This window comes from Mesocricetus auratus, unplaced genomic scaffold, assembly GCF_017639785.1.
Source record: "Mesocricetus auratus isolate SY011 unplaced genomic scaffold, BCM_Maur_2.0 Super-Scaffold_4256, whole genome shotgun sequence".
NCBI lineage: Eukaryota > Metazoa > Chordata > Mammalia > Rodentia > Cricetidae > Mesocricetus > Mesocricetus auratus.
The window spans coordinates 87,970,080-87,992,146 of NW_024429182.1; the positions used below are offsets into that span (position 1 = coordinate 87,970,080).

The 22,067-nt window shown below is 46.0% G+C and overlaps 2 long non-coding RNA genes across 2 annotated transcripts; one reads left to right on the plus strand and one right to left on the minus strand.

Annotated features, from left to right (window-relative positions):
* The first annotated feature begins 4,610 nt into the window (after window positions 1–4,610).
* LOC121134677 lies at window positions 4,611–7,462 on the plus strand. The gene is made up of 2 exons (XR_005871794.1): window positions 4,611–4,755; window positions 7,299–7,462. It is a non-coding gene; the product is annotated as an uncharacterized LOC121134677 (long non-coding RNA).
* Window positions 7,463–13,622: 6,160 nt separating this feature from the next.
* On the minus strand, window positions 13,623–21,710 carry LOC110341942. The gene is made up of 3 exons (XR_002383939.1): window positions 21,662–21,710; window positions 20,624–20,752; window positions 13,623–13,663 (listed from the first exon to the last, which is right to left on the minus strand). It is a non-coding gene; the product is annotated as an uncharacterized LOC110341942 (long non-coding RNA).
* Between the last annotated feature and the right edge of the window lie 357 nt (window positions 21,711–22,067).

Consider the following 22,067-nt stretch of genomic DNA (forward strand, 5'->3'; position numbering starts at 1 on the left):
CCAGCCAGGGTAGAGGAGAGAGCAGAAGCTTCTCTGGTGGGAGCCTTTCTTAGGAAGTTTTCTTGAACCTTTTTGGAGCCTGCTTAAAGTTTTCTTTACATCGTTGAACGAGTCTCTGTGTTGTCAATCCCCGACACCCTCCGCACGTTCTCGGACACAGGCCGCGCAGCAGACGCGACAAGAATGATGTTTCTAGGAGCCTAGTCTATGTGGACTGCCTCAAAACGTTTGCAAAGGCAAAGATTATATTCTCACCGGAGCATCCTGGATAAACACAGCCACTGACAGCAACCTCAGAAACACATTTCAAACTTGCAGCCCAGACCTGTCTGTACTAAACATGTGTTGTTCTGAGATGTGGCATTTGTGTTAATTTGCTGTGACAGCCATAAGAAACTAATACAAATGCATAAGGTAAAACTCAAAGCCACCACGGTTGCTAAGATGGAACCACACTCTCCACCACCCTACCAGTCCACAGGAGCTCAGAGCTTAATAGGGGAGAAAGGCCAGTTCCCACTCCAGGATGTCTATACTCCTCCTCCTCCTCCTCTTCATCCCAGGAATACTGGAGGGTTTGGGAGGAGAGCAGAGGAACCCATCTGAACAAAAGAGATTATTTCTGCAGGAAATCAGTCCGTTTCAGGGAGTTCAGAAATTCTGAAACAAGCAGAAGCTGACAACAAAGGCCCAAGCACAGCACGAGTTCTGCCATTTTGTAAACTGCCTACAGTTGTAGAAAGAGCTAAAAGCTTTCTTGTTTGAAGAAAAACATTAGTCATGGGTGTGTAGTGTTTTAGAGCTTTAGACTGGGAATGGGGGATACTATAGAGTTTTACATACCGTGTGTGCTACCATGGTTTGGGGAACTTAATACATTGATTCCCAAAAGGCTATTCCAGGTGGGGGATTTGCTGTAGATCCAGAGGCAGGGACTATATACATATCAGCAGAGCCCCTTCTCTGGAAGGCAGAGACTCTGGCTCCAAATCTCAGCTCTGTCATTCACCTGAATGTGACCTGACTTGACTTACTTTCCTCCAGGCTGCTCTGAACCTGAGTCAGGGATGTCATTACAAGCAACAGTAATGACTCTAACTAAGTAAAGAATGGAATTTGTTGTCACTGGGGAACCAGGGAAAAGCTGGAATACCAAGCTTGGGACCCAGGAGAACCCAAGGTAGCCAAGCACAGGAACCAAATCATCAGGGGCTTGCTGTTGTCCCTTATAGACAGTCACTATTGCAACTCAACCCTGAAACACGTGGTCTAAATGTTCTGAAAGCAACCCTTGGCTAAGCCAGGGTCACAGTGCACCAAGGGGAAAAGACTTGGATTTTGTCTTGGGGCTTTTAAAACAGAGAAAAGAGGAGCTTGGAATGTAGCTCAGTTGGAAGACTTTTGACAGAATGCAGGAAGTTCTCGGCTCAATACCCTGCACTACATAAGCTGGTGTGATGGCACATGCCTGTAATTCCTGCACTCAGGAGGTTGGGGCAAGAGGATCAGAACATCGAGATCATCCTTGCTACATAGGACGTTGAAGGCCAGTCTGAACTACATGAGACCCTATCTCAATCGTCATCATTCTGAACACTGAGGAAACAATGACAGAGCATATGACGGCAGGGATTCCTTTACAGCTCAAGTTCTCCTGACCAGGAGCATCTGCATCATCAGAGAACTTTCTAGAAACGTTCATTCTCCAGTCCCACTTCAGGCCTGCCAAGATTAGAACAGCCATCAATAGGCCCTCCAGGTGATTCCATGTACAGCATTGTGGGAACATATCCCCACAGGAAATCCAAACACTACTAGAAAATCTGATGCCCCCTGTCCAGCTAAGCACTACAGCTTGGAGCTGGACTGGCAAGAAGATTCAGACGATACATGAGGGAGAAGAGGTATTTAGTCAATGTTTCTTCTTATGAATTGTGTGGACTTTGTCTACAAACAAACCCACCATGTCTCCTTCCTGTAGCATCACTATCTTTACTCTTTCCTCAGCTCCCACTCAACCTCCCTCCGGACCTCCCTGCAGAGAGCCTGCCCCACCTTCCAAGAAGCTGCCCTCCAGCTGGTCCCCTCCTTCAGAGAGCCCTAACTAACCTCCCTTTCATAGTCAGAACCATCCCTTGGGACCTTAGAAACAAACAAGCAGCTGCCCTGCTCTGACCTGTGTCTGTCCCTTTTCCTTTCTCTGACAATAGGACCCCAGCAGCCAGGAGTCAGTTCTGTGGGCTGGGGTGGCATCTGCTCTCTCAAGTCCTTCCATGGAGACTGGAGAGAATCAGTTGTCTGCAAGATTTAGACTGAGTTGGAGGGACACCATGTGGCCACAACTAGTATGACATTAAACCCTGGACTTTGTAGTAGTGTGAACAAATTGACATTGGGGATATTTGACAGGAGAATAAAGCTAACGTTGACACTTAACTATCTAACACCACCCTTCTTATTTCTAACCCTTTCCTTTGATGTTTTCTGATGATAGAAACCACACACACCCGCACACTTTGGAGTGTGCCTACTTTTCCAGTGGCATCTGACCCTCAGCGTTTTCTAGCCTCAGTCAAGGTTTTTGCCATCACTCTCTCCAGAGCTAGTCAGTGCTTGGTAAGTTCTAATGTTCTGAAGTGGAGAGAGGGGCACTGAGGCATTGGGGAGACATGGTGATTCAACTCCACTGCCAAGTGGCACAGGCAGGGTAAGCCACGGTAGTGCTGCTCATGGATTGTGGGGGTCTTGGGCCTCAATTTCCCTGCACCCCACTCTCCTTTTCTGTCTAGTGGAGGGTGGGGTGGAACTACTACCAAGGTTTCTAAGAGCTGAGTGAGACAGTGTTTGAGGAGCTACACATAACTCTGTGCTGACCACAGCCCTAACACAGGCACCCTTTAGGACCACCCCACCACACTTGGACAGGGAGAGATCCCAGGAGCCATGCAAGCCTGTGAGCTGGCCAGAAGCTGAAAAACTCAAATAAAACAGGTCATACAGCAACACTCTTACAGGAAAGCCGAAGGTCAGCCTCTGCCATCCACCCCACAACAGCCTCTTCCAAACTCCTTACACCTCCTGCAGGCTCAGCCCAGAAGGTTCTGTTCCCAGTTGGCAAATGCCTTCTCCTCCTTCAAGATCAGCTGCTCAAATGCTGCCAGGAAAACCCTTCCAAAATGTTCCTTCCATACCAGTGAGCAATTGACTTTCTGTAAACCACTTCATTAACCCTGGAAATAAAACCTACAGAGTGGTTTTCATGAACTTGAGGTTGCATACGAGGAAACCGAGGCACAGGCAGCAAATGGGACATAGCAGTGTGTCGAGCAGTTCGCAGCAGGACGTGGCCACACCACTGAGGCTGGGCCTGGGCCTAGCTCAGGGTCCAGAACACTGTCACCTTTCAGTAAACCTATGTCCGATAAGGAAAGTAATGAGCCGGACGGTGTGGCACACACCTTTAATCCCAGCACTCGGGAGGCAGAGGCAGGAGGAGCTCTGTGAATTCGAGACCAGCCTGGCCTACAAGAGCTAGTTCCAGGACAGCCTCCAAAGCCTCAGAGAAACCTTGTCTCAAAAACAAACAAACAAAAACAAAGAAAATAATGATATGCAGCTCTTTGCATCTGTGACCCTCAGCTAGCTCCCAGACACAAGTACCCTCTCCTCTCAGTCCTTCCCATGTCTTCCTCCTCTCCTTCACTAAGGCCTGAACCCCTTCCCTCAGATCCAGGTACTAAAAGGACAGGCTCTGGGGCCCCTGACATGCCCTGCTGCAGACTATGAGACAGAAAACATCCTCCCCCCACCCTGCCCTTCCGTATGGTATTAGCAGGAGGAGTTGCCAGGCCTCTGGAGTCATCTCTTTCCTGGGGCTGGGCCAAGGCTCTCCTCCCATCTCTGCCTGCTCCCTTGGTGCCTCAGGCTCAGCTCTGCATTCTTCTCTTCCTCTCTCCCCATTCTTCCTCCTCCCCCTCAGTCCCCTTCTGTCTAGGCTTTGGAGCCTCTCCCTTTCTCTCTTTCACCTCCTCCCTTCCTTCAGCCCCTGGCCCCTCTAGTCCCCCCCCCCCTTCCCCAGGCCTCCTACTCTTTCTTCCCTGATGTCTGCCCTGGCCTCCCTCCAAGGGAGGTCAGCTGACTGCCTGGCTCTTGAGGCCTTGCCTCAGAACCTGCAGACCTTGGGGCCCTTCCCTGGGGCCTCCAGAGGCCTCATTACAGCCTGCAGGCCTCCTACTACCAGCATCATCGCCCTCCCTCCTTCCCTAGGGGACATGCCCCCAGGCTCCCCCAGGGCCCTTGCCTCCATCTTGGACTATCAGGAATGAACACAACACAGGACAGTCTCTGTTGTGGGCCCCTGGGGTGGGCGGGTTCCAGGAGAGAGAGAGAGAGAGAGAGAGAGAGAGAGAGAGAGAGAGAGAGAGAGAGGGAGGGAGGGAGGGAGGGAGGGAGGGAGGGAGGGAGGGAGGGAGGGAGGGAGGGAGGGAGGGAGGGAGGGAGGGAGGGAGAGAGAGAGAGAGAGAGAGAGAGAGAGAGTGTGTGTGTGTGTGTGTGTGTGTGTGTGTGTCATCCCCTGTCCTGTCCTCCCCTCCCCGCCCCTGCACCCGTCCCTTATCAGGGTTTACTCCCATTCTTTCTTTGCTCATCTCTTAAATGTGATCACTTTGTGTGCAGACATGGGATCTCTGACTTCCAAGAACTGGTGGGAAAGAAAAGCTAAGCTGCGAAATGGTAGAGAGGGACTCACAGAAACGGGTAAGTTGCACCACATGGTGCTACTGAGCCTCCAGTTATGAACCACCACACCTGGGTTATGTGGCTCTAGGGATCGATGCCAGGACTTTATGCACACTACACAAGCAGTCTACAGACTTCATCCCTAGCCTGAATTGCCAGTCTCTTGGTAAGAATCATTTTTGCTATATTTCCATGAAAAGTGGCGGCTGAATCTCGAACCTGGTTTTTCCTCTGGTACTAAGTTACTGAGCCAGGCTCTTGTATGTGCTAGGCAAGCCACTCCACCAACTAAGCTGCTCAATCGCTGTTTCTTCCCGGTTCCTGCCACTCGGTAGAGGACCACTTCCCTGCACAGTGTGGGAGGGAGGGAGCTCCGTTAGTGAGCAAGCAAATGTTAGATTAGCTGATGGCTTACAGGTGCTCCGTCAAAGCCGCTGTGGTTTTCTTGCTAAAGCCTGTCTGGATCACTCTATTTATGAAGCAGAAACAAACTAATGTCCTATGGACACAAAGAAGATACAGCCAGGGCATAGGCAGCCACTTGCTTCTACAGAGTGCCTGTGTCCTTACTTGGTGTCCCCACACCCAAGTCTCCCTCCCAAATGAAGTTCTTGCTCCCCAAATCCTAGTATTCTGAGGATATTCCAGGTACATTCCTGTCTCCATTCCAGGACTCTCCCCCAGGGCTTTCTCTCTGGGTATTTTTAACTCCCATTCTTAGGGAGCCAAATAAAGTTCCCTCTTGACAACATAGCTTTCTCAGAATCCTTAGGGAGTTTTCTGCCTCCCAGTCCAATACCTATAATGGTACAATCACACACAAGAGCCACAAAACACTGTTGTTTCTAAACGTACAATAAGAACAGGGAAGCCGGCATGATGGCTCACACCTGTAATCCCAGCACCAAAGAGGCTAAGGAGGGAGGAGGGAGAGTTTGAGTCTAGCCTGAGCTACAGAGAGTTCTGGGTCAGTCCGTACTAAATGACAAATTAAAAAAAAAAAGTAGTATGTCTTAGATGTCAGACAGAACCAGATTCACATCCTTGTCTGATCCCGTTTTCCTATCTGAGACGTAGAGACGGGTAACGGCCTACCAGGATGTCTGAGAAAGTGCCCTGTGAACCGTGTGAAGTGCTCTTTGAGTCATGCACACTGGATAGGTTGTTGGTATTCTTTTTATCATCACTAATAATGTTGAAATGGGAGCTGGGAGTTCACGAGCAGGTTCCAAAGAGCATCGATTTAACAAAAGGCATTTCCCACCAGATGGAATTAGCTGCCAAAGATTTTTCACGTTAAAAACTAATGGCAACTTTGCCCGAAGGGACACTCCATGGGCTGAGATTTGGCCATCTAGTGCCAAATGTCTGGGACCTCTTGCTCAGAGCTCTCCAAGGTATGTTCACTTGGTCTGTACTCAGCTTCTAGAATCTGAAAAAATTCTAACAGTTAACTGTGAACGCTGGCATGAGGGAGCCGGAAGTGACCCTAGGACAGCCCGTTCTATACGTAAGGAAGCAATGCCCATGACTCATCCACAGGCAGGGAAGCCACCTGGCCAGGAAACAGCAGAGCTGAAATTGTGAACCTACGTATCCCCATTACCACCTCAGAGTTCAGCACCGCCACAGCTACACCATGCTGGCTCCTAGAGAACGAAGGACTGTGAGCAGCTTCCATCTCCTCCAACCCTCAGTAGTCTCCCCGGAGCCCCACAGACAGCAGAAAACAGCGACTCTTTCTGTAGCTATTAGATGTATAACAGTCCTGTTGCTGCAACCTTCAGTCCCTTCTGGAGCTGAAGGTGAGGTGCTCCATCTTCTGAGAGCCAGAGAGTCAAGATGCTGAACAAAGGCCTCAGTCAGAAAGTGCTCCTGAGTGTGCATGCTCGGCCTCTGAACTCCATGCCCAGAACCTTGAGATCCCAAAGGCATGTCTAGGGACTGGTCAGTTAGCTCAGTTGGTGAAGTGCTCGCCTTGAAAGCTTGAAGACTGAGTTCATTTTCCCCTGCTTCCTCTTTTAAAAAAAAGAGCATGGCTACTGTGTGCCTATAACCACCACCACCACCACCCCGGGGTTGCAGGAGATAAGGGTGGGGTGGTGCAGCAAGCAGAGACAGGAAGATTCCCTGGAGCTTACTGGCCTAGTTCCAGGCTCAATGAGAGACCTTGTTCAAAAAGAAAGAGTGAGAAAAAGGGACATCTGGCATCTTCCATTGGCCTCCACATGCACACATAGGCATTGTCCTCTGGCTTCCACACTCAAGTGTGTGTTTGCGCGCGCACACACACACACACACACACACACACACACAAAGGCAGCTCTGGGGAATCTTAGCAAGTCGGCAAACCTCCTGGGTTCATACACAGAGTCGCTGTGCACATGAATGGACGACAAAGAGACGGCCATAGCTTGTGAAAGCAAAAAGGGCCCTGATACAGCAGAATCCCAGAGGCATACTCTCTCAGCCAGTCTCCCCTCGCAGGAAGGCAAGGAGAAATTAATGTTTCTCAGGTGAACGGCTGATGACTAGAGGTAAAATTCAGTTATCACCCACAGCACGACTGGCAGCTCCGAGCTACTGAAGTTCTGCAGATGGCATCAACACCCCCACCTGACAGGGATGAGCTTGGCTCCTGTCTCCACATTCTGGGACTTTCTCACACAACAGATTCTGGGAGTTCCTGGCATAGGGGACTCAAAATAAAATTCATCCAACAGTGCCTCCTGCCTGAGTCAAATTTTACAGTCATGACAGCCCTCCTGAAATCCCCTGGCAGCAAGGGCTCTTCCCCACAGAGCAGGAGCGTGCTTTGATGGAAGAGGAAGCCCCACCCAGCTGAGGACAGAGGGGACCCAGATGAAGTCCCCCATCCCATAACATCTATGAATTCAGCCATAGCTTGTATCCTGAGAATCAAGTCAGGTGCCTCACTGGCTCAGTGTGACCTCATCATGGCCTTGTCTTCACCTGGTCCCTGTAACTCTGTCCCCAAGCATTTTCCTCATGATTCAATAACCACATGCCCACCAGGATAACAGTTGCACCAATCACTGCACTGGCAGTCTGTGGGACCCAGAAACCACAATGCCACCCCCCTCTAAAAACAGTGAGGTGTGAGTCTGAGCTGGGAGTGTAGCCTAATTGGTAGGGTGCCAGCTTAATATGAAGAAAAAAAGGAAAAAAACGTGAGTTTGACCCCCAAGACCACATAATCCAAGTATAGTGGTAGAAATCTGTAACCCCATTGCTGTGGATGGTAGAAACAGTAGGATCAGGGCCACCCTCAGCTACATAGAAAGTTAAGGTCAGTCTAGGCTACATGTAACCCTGTCACAACACACACACACACACCACAGAGGTGATGTGTGCCCACCAACTGGAGCAGTACAGCTGGTGATACATACAGCCCTAGACGAGCCTATTTGCTGATCACTCACTGTGTGCCAGGGACATAGCTGAACATTTTATAGGCATTATCTGATTTCATTCCCTTGACAGTCAAATAAAGTAGATTTTATGACACCCATTTTATATATGAGAAAACGGAAGCTCAAAGATCAAGTGAGTAGGCTAAGATCACACAGGTAGCCATCGGCTGAGCAAAATGAGCTCTGTGTCTGACTCCAAAGTCCAACCCTGCAGTCCCTGGAAGCCTCCACCACATGGTTTTTCATTTCAGAGCTGCAGTGCTGTGCGCTGAGATTACCAGGCACTCAGGATGGCAGCTAGCTGGAGCTGGTGCTGGACTAACATCAGGCCCCCATCTGGTCATTCTCCCAGCAGATGTTGTCACCTGTGGGGGCCAGAACTGGGGCAGGTGCTGGGACTCAAAATAAGCAGCGTGAAGGTCCTGCCCTTGGCGTGTGTGTGTGTGTGTGTGTGTGTGTGTGTGTGTGTGTGTGTGTAGGTGTACATACATATCTGTATGTGTGCATGTAGAGACCAGAGGTCAACTCCAGAGGTCATTCCTCAGGTGTCATACACTTTTTGTTTTGTTTTTAAGATTGTTTGCTTACCTGTATGTATGTGTGTGAGCATGTGTGTGAGCATGTGTGTGGATGCCTCAGGAAGCCAGAAGAGGACATGGCCTGGAGTTACAGGAAGTTGTAAACCACCTGGTTCTAGGTGCTGGGAGCAGAACTTGGGTCCTCTAGAAGAGAAGGAAAGGCTACTAACCACTGAGCCATCTCTCCAGCACCCACTCATTTTTGAGACAGAGTAGTTCACAGGCCTGGAACTCACCAGATAAGCTGAGATGGCTGGCTAGCAAGTCCCTAGGTCCCGCCTATCACCGCCTCCCCAGCATTGGGATTACAAGTGTGTCCTACCACATTTGGCTTTTTTACTTAGGTGCTGGAGATCGAACCCAGGTCCTCACCCTTGCATGAGGTGTTGGTAGAATTCAGCAATAAAACCATCTGCTCCTGGACTATCCCCTGCTGGGAGGGTTTTTAACAAACTGATCTCCCTGCTCTTCATCAGTCTGTTCTACTTTTCTGTTTCTTCATAAAATTGTGCAATTGTGTCTAGGTTATCCTATTTGTTGGCATACATGTAATCACGAGGTGTGTGTGTGTGTGTGTGTGTGTGTGTGTGTGTGTGTGTGTGTGTGTGTGTTCGAGACACAATAGAACTACGTAACCCAGGCTGACCCCAAACTTGCGATTGCACCTCTCCTGTCTGCTGTGATTCCTCTGCACCTAGCAATTTCGTTTGCTTGCACTTTAAGAGTTCTTACTAAGGAGAAAGAGCTGCCCACTGGGACTGTCCATCCCAAGGGAAGTAACGGCAGGTGCTGAGCCATGTTCAGAGAACTCAGCCAAAACAAGCCTGAGGAAAATGACTTATGTATTTACCCATTGAGACCAAATCTGTCATGCCAGCTCCAGAATCCTAAACTTCTGCAACTTCCAAAGCAACCCAGTGTTGATGGTAAGTGAAAAACAAGGCAGCTCACCCCTCAATGCTGCTAGGTGAAGCTTCCAGAGAGAATAAAGGTAAACAAAGATAGTCCTGAAACTGGGCTCCAGTTCATGTCCAAAAAAAATCCAGCTCATTACTTCATAAAATGAATTTAGGACCTGGGAGTGCTTGCCTAGCATGCCAGAGACCTGTGTTCAATCCCCAGCGCCACATAAACTGAGCGTGGTAGTGCACACCTGCAATCCCAGTACTCGGGAGATGGAAGCAGGAAGATCAGAAGTTCAAGAACATCCTTAGCTACTTAGCAAAGACTACAACAACCTGGGGTACATAAGACCCTGTCTAAAACAAGAATCTAGGTTAGCCTCGCCTAGAGAAAAATACAGCTAAATATTGGCAAGATCTTGAACAAGACCTCTCTATAAGGTAATTTCGTTTTTCGGGACTGAGGACCGAATCTAGGGCCTTGCACTTGCTAGGCAAACACTCCACCACTGAGCTAAACCCCCAAACCCTGTAAGATAAATTCTTATTAGCCAAAGAAACAGTATAAGGGCTGGGATGTGGCTCTGTTGGGAAAGTATTTGCCTGGTAGTATACACAAAGTCCTGGGTTCAAACCCCAGCACTGCATAAGCCAGGTATCATAATACACACTTATAATCCTTGTGCATGGGCAGCAGAAGGAGGAGGATCGGGAGTTCAAGGCCAGCCTGAGAAACATGAGACTCTGTATTAAAATAGCAATATGTTTATTGAGGGAGAAAATGGCATTATGAATGCTACAGGATAGTAGGTTGTCACTTTTGCTGGCTTTATTCATTTTGCATATATGTCTGTAAGGCTCACTATACCCCAAATGGCTTTTGCTCCTACAAAGTATGTATAAAATGTGCTTATTCCTTATGCCTTGAGGGTACCCAAATACAGTTTCCAGATGTATTAGTTACTTCTCTCATTGCTGTGACAAAATACCTAACAAAGTCATCTTAAGGAGAAGTTGAGCATATACCGCACTTTCGAGGATCCTGGTTCAGTTCCCAGCATCACTCACAACTACTTATAACTCCAGCTCTGAGTGATCCAGTACCCTCTTCTGTCCTTCTTGGGCATCTGCACTCACATGAACACAGAGAAAGAGAGAGAGAGAGAGAGAGAGAGAGAGAGAGAGAGAGAGAGAGAGAGAGAGAGAGAGAGAGAGAGAGAGGGTAAGTCAGGCATGGTAATGCACTTCTTTAATCCCAGAACTCGGGAAGCAGAAGCAGGATCTCTGTGAGTTTGAGACCAGCCTGGTCTATGTAGCAAGTCTCAGGCCAGCCAGGGCTACCCAGTGAGAGCCTATTGAAAACAAGAGGAGGGACGGGAGAGGTTTATTTGGGCTCATGGTTTGAGGTTCCAATGCATCATGGCAGGAAGCCATGGTAGCAGGAACATGAGGCAAGTTGGTCACATGACACTCAGCCAGGAAGCAGAGAAAGGTGACTGCTGGTCCCCAGTCTACTTTCTCCTTTTTATACAGTCTGGGACCCCAGCCCATGGGATAGTGCCCCCTACCACCTCAGGGGTAACCTCTTTGGAAATGCCCCATAGGCATGCTTAGTGTGTCTTCTAAGTCACTTAAGTCCCATCAAGTAGACAAGATTAATCATCACACCAACCAAGCCCTGCCTCTTTCAGAAAGTCCACCCTGCTTTTACTCTCGTCTTTTTCCAGCCTTGGTAATGTACTTACCCCATCCCTGCTCATGCATGACTAATGGCCTAATATGACTCTAAAACAAGCAAGCAATAACCAGCAAGGGACAAGTGAATTTCTGCCTCTTACTTAGATAAGAAAGTTAAGTGGAAAATCTAACTGTCCAATGACTTTTCAAGATGAGCTCAGCTGTTCTCCTGATGACTCTTCCCAGGAAACTGCTGGATGCTCAGTGTTATGTCACAAAGGGATAGCATGCTAGACTTTTCTGTTAGTTCTCCAGCTGCTGTTTTAAAATTTGAATATGGTAGTCTGGCCACATAAGAATTTAACTCCAGGAGTCCATAAAGTTGTCTATTGCTGTTCGGCCTTCATGTGACAGTCTACCTGCGCAAGAAACAGACAGAAAAGTTGTGGCATGTCCATTAGAGGGCTATCAAGTGGTCATGGTAATAATCTCTAGAGGGGACAGAGTCTGGTTCCCAGCACCCACATGGAGGTTCACAACTGCCTGTAACTCCAGATCCAGGGGATCCAACACTCTTCAGGACTCCACAAATCACTAGGCATGCATATGGTGCACATACATACATACATACATATATACAAGCTGAACATTCATATACATAAAATTAAAATAAACCCTTAAAAAATACAGCAAACAATTCACAACACCTTGTTAGACTTTTTTCAAGTTATATAGTATGAAGATTATTTTCCTGGTTTTACACATGAAAGCTTATTTCCTAAATATGAGGTGGGGGTTGCATAATGGTTAACCTGGAGTTTTCTCTATTCTCCAGGATTTCTAAAAGAACAGTACAAGATTTTTAAAGGTCACCCAAAGAGGACAACAACAACAGTAGGATTTGAGATGAGGGTTCCAGATTTGAGCAACAAGATATCTTCAAGGGTTCTAGACACTAAACCAAGCCCTCACTCACAGCAGTGGCTAGTAAATACTTCTCTTGCAAAGAGTGTTTTTCTCTGTCCTGCAGAAGGTTTGTCAGCTGAGCTTTTATAAGATGGAAAACAGACTATAAATCCTCCTAACAGAGGATGATGGCAAAGGGCCTTTGTTGTGAGCACTGGTTCTTCTCACCATGCAGCACACACTGGTTTTTCTTCTGGAGCTTCACCCTGATTGCCCCCTTGGGAACCACCTCACTCTTCTTCTCTGGAAGTCCATATAGTAAAGAAAATGCAGTGTCTATGTATATGGAAGTGGAATATTACTCAGCCTTAAAAGAGAAAACCCTGAGGCTAGAGAGATGCTTCAGGGGTTGAGAACCCTGCTACTCTTCAGAGGACTGGAATTCAGTTCCCAGCACCCACGGCAGGTGGTCCACAACCACCTGGACCTCTAGCTCCAGGGTAAACAGTGTTCTTCACAGTCACCCACACACATATGGTACATACTCACTGATATTCACACATATACATAAATAAAATAAAAATTTTAAGGAAGAAAATTCTGTTGTTTACAATAATATGGATGAACCAGGAAAACAGTATTAGGGGAAACAAGTCAGAGGAAGAAAGACAAACACTGTGTAATCATACTTATATATGAAGTCAAAAAAATCAAAGATTAGAATGATAATGACCAGGGACCAAGACAGAAAATGAGTGTGAGGTGGTTAAAGATGCAAGGTTTCAGTTTTGTACAACAGTCTAATGTACAGCACGGTGACTACAATTAACATGCTGGATCTTAAGTATTGTCAACATGTCCAGAGGCACACATGAACACACAAGGCAACTATATGATTCAATGGGTATGTTACTTATTTGATTGTGACAATTACTTCACAACAGATGCTTGGTAGATAGACAGACAGACAGACAGACAGATAATAGGTAGATAGATAAGTAAATAAATAGATCTCAAATGATACTAATATAAGCCTAGCATGATGATGCATGCCTGAAGTCCAATGCTTGGGATAATCAAGAATTTTTTATTACTTGCAGCCAAAGAACTCTTTATGAGACATTCTTGAGCTAAATTATCCATTTCCAAGTTCTATGAGTATGGCCAAGGATACCTTTTAAAAGTCATAAATGTCTTTCAGAGGCTGAAATCTTTTCCATTGCAGTAATTAAGGAAAGCCATGACAGAGTTCAGAAATTTTTACTTTTATTATCCCCACCCGGGGGTTGCGGTGTTTTATCACAGCAACAGAAAGCAAACTTCTTCCTCTTCTTCCTCCTCTTCCTCCTCCTCCTCCTCCTCCTCTTCATCTTCTTCCTTTTCTTGGCTTTTTGAGACAGGGTTTCTCTGTGTGACAGTCCTAGCGGTCCTGGAATTCGAGAAAGCAAACTTCTTAAGAAATCCATTTTTCACTGGGTGTTAGTGGTGCACGCCTTTAATCCCAGCACTCGGGAGACAGAGGCAGGTAGAGCTTTGTGAGTTCAAGGCCAGCCTGGTCTACAGAGCAAGTGACAGGATAGGCTCCAAAGCTACATAGAGAAACCCTGTCACCAAAAAAAAAAAAAAAAAAACAAGCAAACAAAAAATAAAAGACACCACAACCTACAACCATCATCAACACTAAAATGAGAAAGTCTAGGAAGAAAATCAAGGCAAGAACTGAAACAGAGGCCATAGAGGAGTGTGCTGCTTACTGGATTGCTCCCCATGGCTTGCTCAGCCTGCTTTTTTTATACATCCAAGATCATCTGACTAGAGGTAACACTGCTCACAGTAGGCTACATTAATCATCAATCAGGAAATTACCTGACAGGCTTGCCTACAGGCATTTCCCCAACTGAACCCTTTTGTGATATGATTGCATGTGAGTGTAGGTAGTGATATGTTTGATGTGCTGAGTGATAAAAGGAGGAGCATTAAATCTCTTCAGGATGCAAAGGACCCAAGTCAACAGGAAGATAGGGAGGTTTGCTGCCAAGGCCTGTGCTTCTAGAATATGTTGCCCATTCTCCTAAGAAAATGATATAGGAGAAACCTAAATTAGGAACCCATCATTGTGACCTCTGCTTAGGAAGGGACCTTGACCTGTCACTTAAACCAAGTCTGGCTTTGGTTTTCTCCACTCATTTGCTTTGAGCACCCCAGCTAATGCCAAATATTGAAAGCTATTTCTGTCTCCATTTAGATTAAAATATCCAGAAGACTATTAGAGAATGTTAACACAGTCATAAAAGGGAAAATTGAGGGAACAAAAACATTCACAGTGTCCTGACATTGTTCTTATTTATTTTTGCAAAAGGCAGTTGTGTCTTTGCCAAGAACTCAGAAGTACGGATGAGTCTTCTCTGGGTAAAATGGAAGCAGGTAGTCAGAGCATCTCTATATGTTTCTCACATAACTACAGATGATTAATGACACTTACCAAAGACTGGGGAGATGGCTCAGTGACTAAAGCACTTGCTTTGCAAGCAGGAGGGCCTGAATTCAAATCCTCAGCACCATGTAAATGCCAGGTGAGTATGGTAGCCCACCTATCATCAGCACTCAGAAGGTAGGGATGGGAGTACTGGCCTAGGGTTAGTTATCTAGCTAAACTGACTGACTCAGCAAGCTCTAGGCTCGAGTGAGAGACCAGGGTCTAAATAGGTAAGATAGAGAACGATCAGGAAGGTGCCTGACATCAACCCCGGGCCACCACATGCACATGTGCCCAACACACACACACACACACACACACACACACACACACATACACACACACACACTACATGCACACACACACATACCACATACACATATCACATACACACACACCCCACATAGTCAGTGAGAAAAAAAAAAACAGACACTTTCCAGTCCATAAGAAGAACTAGAATATTACATGTACTGTGAATTTAGTCATTTGAATGGAAGGACCTAAACACAAACAAACAAAATCTCAGAATTCTTTTTTATTACACTTATTCATTTGTTTGTGTGCATGTTGGGGTGGGGCATGCCACAGAACGTTCATAGAGCCAGAACTTGTAGGACTCAGTTCTCTCCCTCCACTACGTGGATCATGGGAATCAAACTCAGGGTGGCAGGCTTGGTGGCAGGCAACTTTACTGGCTGAGCCATCTTGCTGGCCCTAGACAGAAGGAATTTTAAAAGAGAAAAGAAGGAAAGGGGTGAGAGCAGGGGAAGAAGATAAATAAAATCCATACAAATATTAAACTTCTAGGCATAAAAATCTCTAGTGACAATGTAAGTAAATGTGGCAATTGTTGCAGGTATCAAATAAACTTTTAAAAATATTGAGCTCTGACTTATTTCAAAAGTATTTCGATCTCCCCAAATTTCATCAAAAATTGTAGCTAACTCAAAAACAAGTACAGGAAAATCATTCATGCTCCTTCTTTGTAAACAGATATACAAAAATTAAGGCAAAAAAGATAAGAATTCGATCTACCTGATTTGCAGAGGTATTGTTTATGATATCACTGTTTTATTTAGAGCAGTGAAACTCTAGTAAAATAGATGATAGCATACTTCCAGGGATCCAACAATTTCTTTAAGCTCTGTGAAAAACATGGGCTGTAAAAAAAAATGTCTTCAATAAAGCCACTCCACATCTGGGGGTCTATCCCAAGGAAAAACTTAAAATCACAAAGATATATGTTGACTGAAATATTTGTCACAGGATTTTATAATATGAAAAGATTAAGACAAATTTCTAAAAGTAAAAACGTGGGACTGGAGAGCTGGGTGGCTCAGTGGTTAAGAACACTGACTTCTTGCAAAGGACCTGGGTTCAGTTCCCAGCACCCACATTGGGCAGCTCACAATTGCCTGTAACTCCAGCGGCAGAGGACTCAACACCCTCTTCTGGCCTCTGTGACTCTATGTTCATGCACACACCCACATACAGACACATACCAATACACATGATTAAAAATAAAAATGTTTAAAGTAAGAAGTTGCTTAGCTAAAATATAGTATAGTCATGTAATAGAATATTATATACTCAACAAATTATCAGACTGTATAGTATGGAAAATAAACCAGTATATACAATATTTAGTAAAAATCCAGCATCTCAATTGTTATAAGCAATATGATTCTATGCAAAAAGTTGTTCGAATGTGTTTCTTTAGATAGGGTCTCACTATGTAGCTTTGGCAGGTCTGGAATGTGCTCTGTATATCAGGATGGCCTTAAACTCACAGAGACCTTGTTGTCTCTGTCTCCCAAGTGCTGGGATTAAAGACATGTATCACCATACACAACTTGTATTTTTTTATAAGCTAGAAGCAAATGTTTACTATATTTCTCCTTCAGTAGTAAAACCACAAGATATATTTTTCTGAATTCTATTTTATTAATATTTCATAGATTAGCATAGGATAGCCCAATTAATATAAAAAGCATTATATTAGACCATCCCAAAGATACTCACATCCTAATCCCAGAACCTGGGAACATGTTACCTCATGACAGAATCTCATAAAGGAGGGAGACAAGCCTGGATGAACTGAGTGACCTGATGGAGTCTCAAAGGTGTTAGCAGAGAAAGCAAGATACAAAGACAGGGCTGGGGTCAGAAAGTGCTACAGTTTGAGTGCAGTTTGTCCTTCAAAGCTCAGCCCCAGTGAGGCAGTGAGGTGGTGGGAGCTTTCAGACGTGGGTCTGATGAAAGAGGGTGACACGTGTGAGGCAGCGTCCTCCAAGGAGATTAAGGCAGTTAGTTCTCTTGGAACCCCAGTTCATTTCAGTAAGAATGGATTGTTATGGAAAAGTGAACACCACCCCCCTCCAAACTCTCTGACTTCCTAGCTCATCACACAGTCTCTCCCCTCTCTCCTGCCATGTCATCTGTCATGGGGTTCCCCCAGGAGCAGCACAGTACCGGTGTCATGCCCTTTACCCTCCAGAACTGTGAATTGAATGGGCCTTTTTTCTTTACAGAGTACTCAGCCTAGGGATTTTGCTATAGAAACTGAAGTCAGCCAGAGATTGGAAGATGTTACACAGTTTTGAAGGCAGCAGGATGAAGTCAGCATAGAGGCAGAAAACTGCGAGGAAAGAGATTCACCCCAGAAGCACAGCCCTAAACACAGCCCTTTGCAATGACTTAATCTTAAAACTTCTGATATCCAGAGCAGCAAAATGATAAGTTTTTGTTAAATCATTCAATGGTAAAAACCATTCTTTGGTTAAAAGAAGCCTTAAGATCTAGGGACAGAGCTCAGTTTAAACAGAGTACTAGCCTAGCATGCATGTGCTCTGGGTTCCATGGCCAGTCCTGCATTAACTGGATATAGGATTACAAGTACAGCACACACCTGTAATCCCCGCACTGGGAAGGCTTTGAAAGGGAGGTCACAAGTTCAAGGCTATCCTCTGCCAATTGTCAAGCTGGGGGCCAGCCTAAGATGGGCGACACTGTCATTATTTTAAATAAGCTTTAAGAAGCTCTTTAAAAGTAATACCTGGCAGGGCAAGGTGATGCACGCCTTTAATCCCAGGACTCAGGAGACAGAGGCAAGCAGATCTCTGAGTTTGAGGCCAGCCTGGTTCACACAGTGAGTTCTATGGTTGACATGACTACACAGAGAAACCCTGCTTCAAAAAAAAAAAAGTAATACTTGGGCACAGGTACAACTACAACACACAGAGACAATTGCATGGGTTAACACTCATTGTCTGATAATTTTTCATTATTTAGATGCACAGAACATAAAGAGCCATGACAGTCTGCTTCAGAGGACTATGTCTTTTTTTACTTATTTTATTTTTAATTATTCTCACTGTCAGCACAGAAGTGCCTTACGCTACAGCCATAAACATTCACTTTGGGGCAATTTGCTTAATAATGACAGTTGGTACACAAAGCTCTGGGAAGCAGGCAACAGGCAGCAAGAAAGAAGCTAAAAAAAAGAGAGAGGAAATTTGATGACTCATAAACAAAACACACCCCCTGAGTTGTGCAACTCTCAACGTATGCAGACACAATTCTGCACAGATTTCTTACCAAAAGGCACATACAACAATTTTAGAGAAATGGAAAATTCTAGCACAGTTAATGAGCAGTAGACATACAAAACAACTACCATCACCTCATCACTGATTCCAGAAAGTTCTCCCTTCCTGCCAGCATTGTGTCCTATCTGGTCCTGTTTGCCCTCCAGTTGATGAACTTGTCCTGCCACTTTAGTCTTTATTTGGGGTGTCTAACTCCTGGCCTTCAGACTGTAGCCTCCAACATTCCCAACTCCCAACAGTCCCTACTCTTGCTAAGGACCTGGTTTAGTTCCCAGTACACACATCAGCTCACAACTGCCTGTAACGCCTGTTCTGGGTGATCCAACGCCCTCTTTTAGCTTCTTCAGGCACTACATGCCCACAGTCCACATGTAGACACGCAGGCACATGCGCACATAAAAATAAAACACATTTTTTATTTTTTTAAATGATAAGTAGCAGGCAAGAGTATGATGGTGGACAAGAGGGCAGTCATGGATAAAGAACAATCTCACTGGGCAGTGGTGGCGCACACATTTAATTCCAGCACTCCGGAGGCAGAGGCAGAGGGATCTCTGTGAGTTTGAGGCCAGGTTAGTCCTCAGAGTGAGTCCCAGGATAGCCAGGGCTGTTAACACAGAGAAACCCTGTCTCAAAAACAAAGCAAAACAAACAAACAGAAAAGAACAACAATCTCTTTGAAATAAGGGCAGAAGAGAAAGCAGGAAGTGGCAGGAGGGGAACCAGAGGACTTATAAAAGTCATCAGTCACCTTAGAGGGAAAGCACTCAGAGAGCACCGGAAGCCATCCATCACACATGAGGTGTTTCCACAAACACTAATTTTAGGCAAATGGCTCATTAGCTGACTTGGCTTATGGGTGAGCTGGTTTTAGTAAGCTGGCCTATTTTCCAAGGATGAGCTAACACAAGCACATGCGCACACCACTTGGCAGGTTCAGTACATGCTGGAGTAGGAGAAAGTGCCTCGAGTCATCCCCAGTTGGAGACAGCCTGCTCAGATCCCCTAATTATCTGCTCTGTCTGCCCTCATCAAGCTGTCTTCTCATTATAACTTGGCTTCCCATGTAGATTTCCCTCCTGGGAGAGGACAGGCTGGCCTTGAGTTGAAGTATTCTGGTCCCACTGGCAGTCACTCAGCATGGAAATTAATAAATTGGCACTCTCTTGAGAATTCCATTTACATGTCCATTCTCCAAAGCTTTTTAAAAAGCATCTTTGGTGAAGTCATTTCAGGTTGAACTAACAAAATGCAGGAATTTATGTAAGAGGGTAGCTGTATGTCACAACCCTCAAGGGAACAGGTTGTTAATGCTGAAACATCAAAGTAGGAAGTGTCTCCCTGCTCACACTCTTGACACCTAGGGTCAGGTTTCCACGCCAGACACTTCTCCACTTCTCTGAAGACTCCAGCCGGATGTCCTGTCATTTAACTGGAACACTAGCTAGCCATGGTTATGTAGACTCTGTAGATCACTGACTCCATCTCCCAAGACTGGATGTTCACTTTAAATGTCCACTGCAGGAAGTAGTCCCTAAATAAGCTACACTTTGACCAGGAGCTGAATGCAGTGGATCCCCAAATAATCTATACATTCAGTCAGACTTAACTAAACAGCTCTTTTAGCAAGTTCAATAATTTGCAGTAATTGTTCATGGGGGGGTGCGATATGCTGTCCTTAAGTGTCCTGGTTTCATATACAGGGTAGCATAAATGATACAAAGGTTCTATCACATGAAGAGATATAATTCTGTAAGGGTCTAGAGTGCAAGAACTTCTATCCCCATAGAATTGGGGTGCTCTATCCTCTCAATTTGACCTTGTGTTTACCAATCTGGAAACCCTCCAAATCCTACTGTTTACAGTTTTTATGCAAGCTATAGTTTGGATCAGGAATGTCCTCTGAACACTTGTATGCTAAGAGTTTGCTGCCCAACCAGTGGCACCATCCGGAGGCACTGGAACCTTTGGAAGATGGAGCCCAGTTGGAAGAAACAGGTCACTGAGAATAGGCCTTTGAAGGAGACCATTGAAGCCCTGGCGCTCCTCCTCTCCTCTCCCCACCTCTCCCTCCCCTCCCCTTCCCTCCCCCCTCTTCCTCTTCATTCACAGCTGTGCCCCCTCCCTGCCCTGTGCATTTCAAGCCTTCTCTGGTTCTTGGGCATCAGCTAATGAACCCTGCTCCTCACCTGCCTCTGTCCTTGTGGCAACAGGACAGCACCTGAGTCCTGACTACAAATACCCCAAAGATAATGTGAGGGCATGACTGAGGGGTTCCAACCTCTCAATTTGTCAGCATGCTCACCTTGACCTGTGTCCATCTGTGGGCGGGCAGGGTAGGCCTTCTCTGTGAAGTTAATAATCCCCAGAGAAAGGTTTCAAAAGGGGCAAACATCCGAAAATGATCAGACACACAACTGTGTGTACACAATTCCTGGGGAGACATTATTATCACAGATGCACAATGTGTGTACACAATTCCTAGGGAGACATTATCAAAGACAAACAACTATGTATACACAATTCCTGGGGAGTCATGAGTCTACTCAGCCCAGACAGGAAACAAACAAGAGTAAAGATAGCACCAAAGTCCAACTGGATGAAACAATGAGTTTACTGGGTTACTTAGTACATAGGTGAGGAGTTACTTAGACCAGCCGAAATGATTCAAAAGTCCACACTAACGGGGTGATGGCTCACAAAAGCTGTGACCTAGAGCACATTGCACAGCCTACAAGCAGCTCAACCTGCAGAGTGTCCTTTCCAGGAAGCTTGGTTTGTCTGAGCCTCCTCTGGGCAGTGTCCTTGTTTAATAGTGTCTCCTGGTGGTCCTTAAGGTTTGTATATGCTGGGGGAGGAAGGGACCTAGTTGAAACTGGTCAATTTCAGGGACTTCCTGAAGCCTTTGAGTTGTTTCCTGAGCTTATGGAGCTTCCCTGCAGAATGGAATGCCCCACCTTACTATAGAACATCTCTTGTCACCCCACTGTCTTACCCATCCCCGCACAAGCACAAGGCTGTATGGGTCTACATCAGGTCCTCTGCATATATGTCTGTATGGGTCTACACCAGGTCCTCTGCATATATGTTATGGCTGATAGTTTTTATGGGACTCCCCACTGTTGGAGCAGGTGTATCTCTGGCCCTTTTGCCTGCTCTTAGAACTCTTTTCCTCCTATTGGGTTACCTTGCCCAACCTCCACATGAGAGCATATGCATTGTCTTATTGTGTCCTGTTTTGTCCTGTTATGCTGTTATCTCTTGGAGGCCTGCTCTTTTCTAAAGTGGAAATGGATGGGAAGTGGATCTGGAGAGAGAAAAGGTAGGGGGCATTGATGGCTACCTTGGTTACCATTCCTAGAGCCTTGACCCAGTAGCTGATCAAAGCAGAAACAGATACCCACAGCTGAGCACTGATCCATACTCCCAGAATCTAGATGTGGAAAGAGAGGAGAGATGACCAAATGAACCAAGATGGAACTGGAGATACCCGCAGAAACAGTTGACCTAATCTAATGACAGCATGCAGACCTTAGTCGTAAAGCGGGGGAACCAGCATTGGACCAAACCAAGCCCTCTGAATATGGGTACCAGCTACGAGGCCAAGGCAGTCTATAGAACCTCTAACAGTGGAGCCAGGGTTTACTCCTAGGTCACAAATGGACTTTGGGAGCTCATTCCCATACTATTGCAGCCCAGATAAGGAAAGGAGGGCCTTGGCCCTCCCCCAAATGATGTGATGGACTTTA